At 47.6% G+C, this 9,279-nt stretch overlaps 1 protein-coding gene across 4 annotated transcripts in view; it reads left to right on the top strand.

The window, feature by feature from the left end:
* The window catches only part of LOC105033525 (histone-lysine N-methyltransferase ATXR2), an 84,692-nt gene that overhangs the window by 51,168 nt on the left and 24,245 nt on the right, over positions 1–9,279 (top strand). The window lies entirely within an intron of this gene.

Here is a 9,279-nt window from a genome sequence, read left to right as displayed (position 1 = left end):
CGACTCGCCAGGACTTTACGACCTCGACCATTGAGGCCGATCCAAAGTCGGGACTTGTTCTACCTTCGTGGCAGCACGAGTTGCCGAACGTCTTAACCGATCTATATGGATTAGCGACTTACGTGTTCGGATGCATTCTACAACACGTGAGAAAGAGAAAAACAGGCAAAGAAAAAAATTTAAGTCCAAGACTTTGATTTCATTAGAGATCAAAATAGGCTTTACAAAATCGGGCCGAAGCCCGGTTACAAGTGTTCTAAGAAAACAAAAAGGATAAAAGAGGACGAGGCCACGATCATCCTTCCGAGTCAATCTCCTCGACCGACGGAAGCTCGGGGATGACCGGCGTGTCCACCGCGATCGGCACTTGGTTGACTGCCGGAACAGGATCGTCGGTCGGCAACGGACTGGCGGTCGGCGCCGGATCACGAGTCACGGCCGTCTCTCCTTCGGCAATCTGTTCCTGGACGGCCTCTCCACCACGGCGACACCTCCCGATGACGGGTCGGCCATCTCTTCCGTGGCTTGGTCCTCGACTCCCGGCGGGACGATGTTGCTGAGATCCAGCTCCGGGTACAGGGCTTGAACCGCATCCCGACCATCCTCGTACCCCACCCGGTACGACGCGAAGCCGGACTCCAACATCTCTCGGTACTGGTCGGTGCCGCGAAAGTCGTCCACCGCCCGACTCGCCGACTCCTTCGCCGACCTTGCTTCCGCTTCCGCCCGGCCGAGAGAGTCCTTCGCCGACTCCGCCTCTGCCTTCGCTATGTCGGCATCGGCCTGGGCGATCGACAGGTCCTCCTCAGCCCTGGCGAGCTTCTCCAGACTGACCCGGAGCTGCTCGCGTTCGCCCTCGAGTTCGGCGGCGACGCCGTCCCGCTCGCACCGCGGACGGTGCGCAGTCCGACCCTTGCGTTTGGCTTCTTTTCGGGCCGACTTGAGCTCGGACCCGAGACGAGAGACCTCGTCCACCAACTTCGCCTCCCGGTCGGTCGACTGTTTCAGGTGTTCGACCAGCATTGCCCGGTCGGCTTCGGCGGCCGCCGCTCTGTCCTTCCAAGCCGCCCGGACGTTCCCGAATCTCCGGTACTCGGCTTCAAGTTCGGACATGGTATAGATCAGCTGCGAATGCGGGCACTACGTCAGGAAAATGAAATAATGAAGACACTAAAGAAAGGGGAAGTGAAGTAAAACTTACCCCGACCATGGTCGGGTAAAACGAAGATAGCATCTCGGTTACTTGCCGAGACCTCAGCACCTCCACGTCGGCCGGGAGGAGGATCCCCTGGCACAACCTCCTGGCCAGGTTGTGGTCGGCCAGCTCCGACGCCCCTTCGGGGAACTGAGCGCTGGGCGGCACGGTGCGACTCCCCGACCTTGTGTCGTCAGCGGGGTCCATCGGGGCTTTCCCCCGATCGGCCACCCCAGCCAGCGGATCCGGTAAGGAGGGGATGCTCGAGTTCGACGCGGCACCCCCCGTTGCAGTCGCAGACGCCGTCGGATGGTGTTCGGGTTCCCGAACGGTATCCGACGCCACACCCGCCGGCGAAGCCGCCAACGTCCCTTCAGCCGCTTCCTCCGCCCGCCGCTCCTCCGGTTGCACCGCCGGAGCCGCGAGTGCTATCACCGGCTCCGACTGGTCGGTCGCCGACGCCTCGACGGTCGGCGCCGCTGTGGAGGGCTTCTTCGGCGGTCGCGAAGGTCCGGCCTCCGATGCCGGCCTCTTCCTCACCGCATACTGCCGGATTTCGGCGTCGGTCGGCCTCATCCTCGGCGGTGTCCCTGCGATACCGACAGAAATATTAATATAAGCAAGAGAACGAAAGCCAAATGAAGAGACGACCGGTGGATCGGGCGATACCTAGACGGTGGACCAAGCTCAGGCCAGCGTCATAGAGGGCTTGTTCGGTAACAAGCTCCCTCTGCTTTGGGACCGACATGTCCTTGAGTTGGTGGAAATCCTCCCGGTAGTCCGCCTCCACCCGGCTGTTCTCGTTCGCCTCGGTTCGGGGCACGCCCCAGTGAGAAGGGAAGCCCCAGGGAGAAGAAGATGAAAAAAGAAAAACTGGTTCTTCCACCCGTGGATGGACGATGGAAGGCCAGTGATGAAGGAAAGACCCTTCCGGGGTTGAAGAGCCACCACCCTCGGGCCTTAGGGTGGGGTCGGAGGACAAAAAATGCCCGGAAGAGAGAGATACGAGGGTTGGTCGGCAGAAGCTGACACAACAGGGCGAAGCTGATTATTAGACGGACAGAGTTCGGCGCCAGTTGCGTCGGACAAAGTCCGTAATAATCCAGCAGATTCCGGATGAACTCCGAAATCGGAAGCCGAAGACCCGCGCGAAGATCTTCGACGTACAGCGCCACCTGGCCCGGCGAAGGGTTGTTAACCCGACCGCCGACCTCGGGGGCGGAAAGTTGGAACTGCTTCGGGATACGATACTGATCTCGAAGCCGATCAACGTTCGGCCCCGAAAGCGAGGAAACCTCAACTTTCGGAGCCGACCGAGGGTCATCGGTCGGGTTTCCCGACCGAGCCCTCCGAGATGAGTTTCCGGCCATCGCACCAGAACCAAGAAAGGCGAGACCAAAGAAGAAGGAAACAGAAGGAAGGAGGTTTAAAGGAAAGCTAAGGCAAAACAGGAGGAAGCACGAACCTCAGGTGGACCCTTGCGAGAGCGGAAGAGAAGGTAGCTGCCGGCGACGACGGAAGAAGCACTCGGGCAGAGTCTCCGCAGCAAATCGTCAAAGATGGGGCTTCAAGCGCAAGTGGTCCTATATATATAGGGCCGTTCGATGGCCAAGATGACCCCGCGGCGACCGAGATCCCCCGGATGGGCGACACGTGGCGGCATCCCGGGAAGGCCGCACCGCCTTCATTAAATGCGGAGGACGCCGGCCCAACGACCTCCGACACGTGGCGAAAGGGCCGCGGTTCAGAGTTAAATCGCCCGCGTCGATTCGCGTTCCCGATGGGATGCCTGACAGCGCCCCGCGCTCCCAGAATCGGTGCTGGGCGGCGGTTTGCATTCCCCAAAAAAGCGCCGGACGCTCGGTCGTCTGACATCGAATCGTCCGGCACCCGATCGTCTGACATCGAATCGTCCGACGCCCGGTCGTCTGACATCGAATCGTCCGACGCCCGGTCGTCTGACATCGAATCGTCCGACGCCCGATCGTCTGACATCGAATTGTCCGACGCCCGGTCGTCTGACATCGAATCGTCCGGCGCCCGATCGTCTGACATCGAATCGTCCGGCGCCCGATCGTCTGACATCGAATCGTCCGGCACCCGATCGCCTAGCATCGGATTGTTTGACGTCCCATCATCAAACAACGGGACGTCTGACATCGACCTGACCGGACCATCTGTCGGTGTGATCGGCAAACTCGGTCCAGGACGTGGCAAGGAATCCACTCCTTTCGCCTGCGTGGTGGCACGGGGTAATGCGACGTCAGGCTCAGGAGTGAGGGGGGCAACTGTTGGGATATACCGACCGACCGGCCGACCTTCCGATCGACCGACCGACTGAAACCGGCCGACCAACCGAAGGTACGTCGGTCGGGCAGACCCTTTCTGCCCTCCCGACCGACTGTACCAGGAGGTCCGATGCCCGACTCCCACGACACGCCCGACTGACCGTCGGAGGGTCCGAATCTCTACTCGACGCCCCTCAGCTGGCCACCGACTCAAGGTCGGTCGACTCCTCCGATCGCCGTACTACTGTCAGAGACTGTCGGTCCTGACAACAGCATGCGGCACTGCCGCCTAGGGGCATTATCCCACCTAGAGCATGGGTCAACCCTAGCCATTTGACAGCCTCACGGCGATTTGACACCTTTACGGCGACTCTGACAGTCTACGGTGAATTGACAATTCTTCAATTGTCCGCGCCATTAATGACGGCGCCATACCGCGCTCCACTATATATATCGGGGAAGACAACAGTGCTGGGGGCTCCGAGGAAAAAACTCCCAGGCTTTCTCTCTCTCTCTCTCTTTCCCTCTCTCGATTGAGCTCTCTGTCTTCTTTTCACTGTTGCCCAGTCTCCTCTCTGACTTGACCGTCAGAGGGTCCCCGCCGGAGCCGCCTCCGGTCAGTGCGGACTTTCTTTTGCAGGCGCTCGTTCCCGGCTACCAGGCGACGAGGGGATTGGCCGCAACAGGTATAAATATATTCCGACACGTTCTTGTTGCCGTCATGATCCGACTGAAAATTGAAGTCTGTAAACCCCACAAGTTTTAAGTCGGATTCTCCATAGTTAAACCACTAATCTTCAGTATTTTTCAAATACTTAAGGATGATCTTTACGACCTTCCAATAGTTCTCACCTAGATCGGACTGGTATCTGCTCACTACCTCTAGTGAGTATGCCACGTCCGGTTGCGTACATATCATGGCATACATAATAAATTTCACTGTCGAAGCATATGAAATTCTACTCATACGCTCTCTTTCTTGAGAAGTTGTCGGACAATCACTCTTCGAGAGAGTTCCTAGGCCTATCGGAAGATAGTCTTTTTTGAAATTCTCCATGCTGAACTTTTTTAGCACAATATCAATGTACGTTGACTGGGATAATCCAAGCAATCTTTTAGATTTATCTCTATAGATCTTCATCCCAAGGATGAAGGATGCTTTTCCCAAGTTTTTCATAAAGAACTGTGATGTCAATCAAACTTTTATTCCTTGTAATGCAGGGATGTCATTTCCGATCAAGAGAATATCATCCACATACAAAATAAAAAATACTATCACAAAGTTATTAACCCACTTGTATATACAGGGTTCCTCTCCATTCTTAATGAAGCCATACATTCTGATCACTTTATCAAAACGCATGTTTTAACTTCGAGATGTCTGCTTAAGTCTATAAGTGGACTTCTGAAGCTTGCACACTTTAGACTCATTTGTGAATATGAAACCTTCAAGTTGTATCATATACACCTCTTCTTTCAGCTTCCTATTTAAGAAGGCTGTTTTCACATCCATTTGTCAGATTTCATAGTCCAGATGTGCTGCTATCATAAGCATGATCCAAATGGACTTGAGCATTACTATAGGAGAAAATATCTCGTCATAGTCAATACCATAATGCTGATGGTAACCCTTGACAACCAGATGGGCTTTATAGGTCTCCACCTTTCCGTCTGCGTCCCTCTTTCTTTTGAAGATCCACTTACACCCTATGGGTTTTACCCTTTCAGGTGGGTCAACCAATGTTCATACATTGTTGACCTTCATGGACTCCATTTCGGATTTCATGGCTTTCAGCCACTTGTCGGAGTCAGACCTCTGCATCGCATTCATATAGGTGATCGAATCCTCATTGTTCTCATCGAGTTCAATTAGATCACAGTTCCGGATCAAGAAACCGTAGTATCTATCCGGTTGATGCAGTACTCTATCGGATCTTCTTAAAGATGTTTCTACAACAGATTTCAGATTTAATCTAATCAAGTCCAACTCTATGGGTTTATTAGATTGTGTCGGTTTTCTACCAATCGAACTTCATCAAGTTCAATCTTTGAGGCATTAGTTCCTTCCCCAGGAATTCCTTTTCTAGAAAGACTACCCTATTGTTGATGAACATCTTCTGTTCGTCAGCAAGGTAGAAGTAATACTTGATCTCTTTTGGGTACCCTATAAATAGACACTTGTCAGATTTAGGTTCAAGCTTGTCAGTTTTCAAATGTTTGACATAAGTCGGACATTTCCAAACCCTAAGATAAGTGCTGGTTACGTCTTGTCCACATCTTATGTGGTGTTTTACTTACGGACTTACTCAAAATTTTATTTAAAATATAACAAGCCGACTTGAGTGCATATCCCCAAAAGAAGATCGGCAGACTTGTAAAGCCCATCATGGACCGAACCATGTCTAACAGGATTCGATTCCTCCTTTCCGATATACCATTATGCTGTGGTGTTCCAGAAGGGGTCCATTGCGAGAGAATCCCATTCTCTTCTCAGTATGTCAGAAACTCACTGGAGAGATATTCTCTTCGGTCGGATCGAAGAGTTTTAATACTCTTCTCAGTTTGTTTTTTTACTTCATTACGAAATCATTTGAACATTTCAAATGATTTTGACTTATATGTCATTAAGTAGACGTGCCCATACTTTGATAGGTCGTTTGTAAACGTAATGAAATAATAATATCTACTTCTGGCACTGGTGTTCATCGGTTCACCTACATCAGTATGTATCAGACCTAGAACTTTACTAGCTCACTCATTTTTTTCAGTAAAAAGTGATTTGGTCATTTTTTCAAGAAAACAGGACTCACAGATTGGAAGTGATTTACAATCACTGACTTCGAAGATTTTCTCTTGTGTGAATCTGTTTATTCTGTTCTTGTTAACATGACCTAACCTACAACGCCAAAGGTAGATATTGGAGACATCATTAATTCTAGAGCATTTGCTGGATGTGTACATTACACTAACAGATTGTGACAATATATAAATACTATTGTTCAGTTGTTCATTTATCACATTAACATCATTTATAATGATATTAAAATTATTTTTTTTATTGAAATTTTATAACCGTATATGGTCAAGAAGCTTACAGAAATAATGTTCAATAAAAAGGAAGGACAAAAGTGACATTCACTAAGAACAATTATATTGGACTTGAATACAAGCTTAATAGTCTCTAATGCTAGAATTGGAACTGATCTTCCATCTCCAACATTAAGGAATCTTTCATCTTTTTCAAATCTCCTACTGACCTGCAGATCTTGCAACGAATTGCAAATATTAAAAGGACTTTCGGTATCTAATATCCAGGTAGTAGAATCACAAATTGAGAAATTACAAAGTGTTATCATATAATTATCTTGTCCAGCAACAATTTGCTTCTTTCTCGGCCTGTTTGGATCCAAGGATGCAATGTACTGAGGACATTTCCTCTTCCAGTGCCCTTGCTTCTTGCAGTAGAAGCATTCCACCTGACTCTGATCGAACTTGGATTTTTTGGTCTGACTGGGCTTGGGTGCCCTAGCACTTTGCACTCTTTTCTTGTTCTTCTTCCTTTTCTTAAAGGGTCGACGTCCAGAAGAAGACCTTCCTACAACATTCACTGACTCTTTGTGGAGCTGGTGATCTTTCTCAAAGTTCTGCAGTAACCTCAGCAAACCGTGGTAGTTGACCGTAGGCTTTGTCATTCGAAAATGAGTAAGGAAAGGGAGGTAGGACTTGAGCAGAGAGTTCAGAATGGCATCTTTCCCCAGCCTCTCATGTAGGGGAAAGTCGAACTTGCTTAAGCGCTCAATCATCTCGATCATGTACAGTACATGATCCGTGACTGACGCATCTTCCCTTGTTCGAGCGTTGAAGATGGCATAACTAATCTTGTGCCTCTCAACGTCGTCGAGTGTGCCAAAGGACTCGTTCAACATTTGCAACATGTCCTGTGGCTGAGCATTCTCGAAACGACGGTTGAACTCATCATTCATTGCCGCCAGCATAATACAACAAACCGTAGTTCGGTCGTTGAGCCACTTTTGATAAGTGTCTTTGATCGTGCTACGTGCATTCGGAGCTAGCTCGGATGTCGGATTTATCAACACAAGATCCGTTCGTGCTCCAAGACTATTTTGAGTTTTTGATACTAGCTATCGAAATTTGGTCCCATCAATTTATCACTATTTAATAGTGATCGGAGCAACAAGGTGGTGGCCATAACTGCAAAAGAAAAATCAAAACCTAATTAGTATATGAATTGATTAAGCCTAAAGATATGGATTTTAGTTTAAAGGTTCTCCCACTATTTTATTCGAATTAGTAGCCTCTACTTCCAGTTCGAAGAATTACACTAATTCTTTAGTGGGTATTAGAATTCATAGGGGCTCTACATGGGCCCGAGTGTGGCTCGGCCAACTCCTGTGCATCTATGGGTAGGTTCTTAACCAATTGTTTCACTAAATTTCTAGTATTCAATTTTGCCCTAGACACCTCTTCAGCAGGCGTGTGGCGTCTTCACTGAAAGTTCTGGTTAGGTCCAACCATTAACATGCCAGAATTTAGTGCATCTAACAAACGAGTGACCAGATTCGAGTGTGGCTCGGCCAACCTGACCATCATCAGAAAGACAACTAAATCAACATATTATGAATGATAATTCCGATAGCCAGATGAGCACCAGGTGTGTGGCGCTTCCAATGATCATCTAAATTGTTGGACTCATTATCTCCTAATTTAATGGGAAGCTATGATCTAGTTATCACCATAACTATTTCATTTTTAGGGACCTAACAATTTTAAAGGATTTAACTAGTTGAATTGATAGATGAGAAAAGACTTGACCAGTTAATCTTAATCCTCCCACTGATTTCACCAAGTCAGATTAAAGAAGATCAGACATAAGCTGATCCAGCCAATCAGTCATAAATTCTCTCATTGACTTCATTAAGTTATAAAGAGGACTCAAGATAAGTTGAACTAGGGGCATCTAAATTAGTCATACCGTTTTTCTAGTTAGCATGGGTCAACCCCAGTCATTAAGTGATCTAATCAAAATATGATTCACCATGTTGGCTAGATAAGTGAGATCGATGGGAGGGATATGCCGTTAACTCGATATAAATTCAATCTATGCGAATAGTTTCTAATTAATGACCATCGATTAAAGCTACCATACTTGCCTTAGACATCAACTGGTTAGTCATTTTCAATTTGATCAACTTATAGAATTAGGTTCGACCACGTAGTTACGATCAAAGTCCATATTGGTCTAATCAAAGATATGGATTTGATCAACTACAACTATGAAAATTGATCAAGAGAAGAAATTGACCCAATTAGAATTAACTTTTAATTAGATTTGATCAATTACTAACATGATTCATTATCAATGATTTCTAACCCTAGGTCTAACCCAGTTAAATGGATTTGACTCGAGTTAACCCATTAACCCATGAATTATGAAATTAATGTCTTAGATCTTTGATTCTCAAATCTAGATCGCTTAATTCTCAATTAAGTTTTAGGCTGACATGGGTTCGGATTCGGTGTTTGAAAACAGTTTTCAATTTTGTAAAATATTTTCACAATCAATCATCTAATGATCAAACACTAATTTTATACCAACTAATGGAAAATAGATAGTTCAAAGTATGTATTTTTAAAATTTTACAGCGAAAAACAAAAGATTACTTTAATCTTCTAAACATGTCTTGGATTAGATCTAAACTACCAATTAAGGATCTATGACATGAAAAATTTATATATAAAATCTGATATAAAAAAGAAAACTGCATCGATCATATC

The sequence above is a fragment of the Elaeis guineensis genome, chromosome 5 (assembly GCF_000442705.2).
Source record: "Elaeis guineensis isolate ETL-2024a chromosome 5, EG11, whole genome shotgun sequence".
Lineage (NCBI taxonomy): Eukaryota > Viridiplantae > Streptophyta > Magnoliopsida > Arecales > Arecaceae > Elaeis > Elaeis guineensis.
Note: the sequence above shows the minus strand (reverse complement) of the source record. Positions and strands in the feature narration are given on the sequence as shown.